Here is a 3,247-nt window from a genome sequence, read left to right as displayed (position 1 = left end):
CATGTCTTTTAACAAGTCATCCCTATTTAGGATTCCTTAAGTGAACCAGTATTTGGACTATTTTAACTGTGGCAAAGATAGGGTGCCAGTGTATCATTTACTATGTTCAAAGAGCCAGAGTCTCTTGGATGAGTTGAATATTCTTGCATGCCCGGTGTTAGAAATGCTGTGGCTGTGACAATGTCAGTGTATGTGTGTACTGTATGTTTGAGCATAGGTGTGTGTGTATTTGTATATCTGAGTGAGTGTGTATTTGTATTTGTATTTGTGTATGTAAGTGTGTGTGTGTTTGTGTGTAACATTGGTAAGACTGATTATCATAATTACTACTTTCTAATAGCAAATAAATAAATACCTCTATATACCTGGTAATCAGCACATTAAGGAGTAGCTATGTGCACAATAATATGACAAGAAAGATTAAAAAAAAAATCGTCAACAAATCCCCATAAAAGAAACTGAATTCAAATATGGTCACAGGCCACCCTAACACCCTTGGCGGGCCACAATTGGCCTGCAGTTTAACATTCCCTGACCTAGAATATAGAAAATGGGTTGAAAAGTGTAATAGCCTGGTTGGCCAATCAACCAATGAAAAAGCATGTCAAGCCTCTACTCCATGAAGGATAATACGAGCTGGTTCACTCAAAATTTTGCTTGTTAAATTAAATAGAAATTCATTAATTGAATTTTCATACCCAAAAACATTAAGCTTGTTGAAATTTTTTTCGTTCATTGAGTATTTGTTTGACAAGTCTTTTTGTTTATTGTAGATCTTTGTGAATTTTTTTTAAAATCTTGGTTATAGACATAATATGTTTACCTAGTTTAGGAACACCAAATTAATGAAAAAATATGAGCATGATAGCCTTGCAAGAACTGAGTAATGTACTGTACTGCAATGTGTACTGTACAGTATTTCAAACCAGTACTAATCATGACAAAAATATAATGCATTTAACTGGATCAATGCAAGCTGTCGCCCAGTACAACCGCCCAGAAGATGTCAAGATAGCATTGAAGCTCTACCACGACGGTTTTCCCAAACCTGCAATTTGGAGTCAAAATTACTATACTCTACATATCTTTTAGGAATCCACACCCAATTTGTTTTTATGGTGAGATGCTGGTGTAGTGGCCTGGATGTCAATCTTTTTTACTTAACCATAAACTAAAGCAAAAATAAATAAAAATTCTAACCACATAATCCTGACCAAATGTAACCTAATTCAACCTAATCCCTACCTAAGAGCCTAATTCAGCCTAACAAAATAAACACAAGGTTAATATTGACGAGATAGCCGCTGACATTTGTTTTGATGTTCCTTTTCTTACAACATTTTCATCAGTGGGTTTTGATACAATATTCATTTCTTGGGAAAATGCTTTGTTTGGTAGATAATTAGGCCCCTAGGAGTGCAATACTGCTTTATTTTTCTCGGCAGTGATGCCACAACCCGTTGTAAACAGCCAATCATATTGATGACAAAACACTCTGCTGTGCTCTGCTATGCCAATTCCACATGTCATGTGATGGGTGTCACCAGTCTTATGAATATTTTTTTGTGAATTCAAGGGAAAAGAGGAATTGGTTCCAGTGTAATAAAAAAAAAAAACAGGTCGATAAGAAACACAAGCTGCTGAACCGTTGTGGCTACAGCAAGGCCATGGCAAGTGTTAAAATTATAAATAACCAATTTTTAACACATTTGCCCAAACTATGAGTGTCCACTATAAAACAGTGAAATTATGGCATTTTTGAAGCCCTTTTCTATGAAATGTAATCCTTACCAAACTTAAATCTAGGTTAACCTAACTTAATTCAACACACCTTAATTTACAGAACCTACAAAACAAAGACTATGGTGACCCCCCCCCCCTTCCCCTGGCAGTTGAAGCACCGACGACATCATGACCCAAGTTTGATAATAGGTTTGGTTCGCCAGCGATACTGATTTTCCTTTTCTTTGTTAATACACAACAGTTTGTTTCGGGGAAAATCAAGGCCGGTAGAGCAACAGCAAGTGTTATTTAATGAGCAGGTGTTGGGTGGAGTTGACCAGGGTGTGCACACTACTATAACTCTTGTCTATAACAGGTGTGTGAGCACTGCCCTGCATTCACCTAACCTAACTGCAGTGGTTGCTGCCTTTACCACATACACACACACACACACATAAGGAGTGGGACTTGCCAGGAGACCGTCCCACTTAAAAGTAATTTCTTGTAGTAATTTTTTGTCCCGTTGTGATCAGCAAAATGTCTGGGTCCGTTGTTAATTGATGTCTACCTTGGTTTCACTTCTTCCATAAAAGTGGGATGAGTTATACACAACGTTTGTGTATATATTTACAGTGTATTATATATACATATATATATTACTTATATACAACTGTAGAGAAGGAGGCTGGCCCCGTAATCTAGGACTGAGGTGGTCTCGGAGTTAGATGTTCAACTGAGGTGGTCTCAGTGGCAGATGTGTGTTATGCGGGGTCCAGCAATAGACTAACTCAGGCCCCACGGAGGCCTCGCCCGGGGGGTGTAATTCACACAGGCCCCGCCAGAGTGATCCATGAGTCAAACTTCTAGAAGGTTCTCCAAGGAGGAAAACCTCACCTCGTTGGAATGTACTGCCTACAACAAGTCAGCAGTGTTGTGGTTAAATTTTTTAAATAACCGGTTGGAAATGATCTCCTTGACCCATGAATCATTCTTAACTGACAGTGCCACTCTCTATACAGTATATGTTAAATTATATAACTACATCAAACACTTTGGGATTGCAAGCGTGAAGCAAAGTAACTAATTACCAAATTTGAGCAATCGAGTCAGTTTTTACAAGGCTCCCTACTTCCTCAGAGGGGGTTGCATCATACTGCGACACTATGTATTCATAACACCCAGCCAGTCAGCTTCACTAAAAAGCCAGCAGCTATGTCTATGCCAAATGCTATAACCTATGAACAAACTCTAACCTCTGCAGGTCAATTAATAATGAATGTTCATAATTATACTCCCTGTACATCCATGGTCGTAAGTTATTAATTATACTGCAAATTATACAGTACCCTGTACAGTGATCCCTCGGTTAACGAGATTTTGGTGAACGATTTACCTTCCATAAGATTCTTAACTTCGATTAACGAGTTTTTAACGAGCCGACCTCAACATGTTTTCGCTTGCATTTGGCGGTCCACCAGCAGTAGTATTAGTCCACCAATACAGTAATTGGTTCTAGGGCTTAAAT

The sequence above is a fragment of the Homarus americanus genome, unplaced genomic scaffold (genome assembly GCF_018991925.1).
Source record: "Homarus americanus isolate GMGI-L3 unplaced genomic scaffold, GMGI_Hamer_2.0 scaffold54443, whole genome shotgun sequence".
In the NCBI taxonomy this organism is placed as follows: Eukaryota; Metazoa; Arthropoda; class Malacostraca; order Decapoda; family Nephropidae; genus Homarus; species Homarus americanus.
This window is presented reverse-complemented; position numbering follows the sequence as displayed.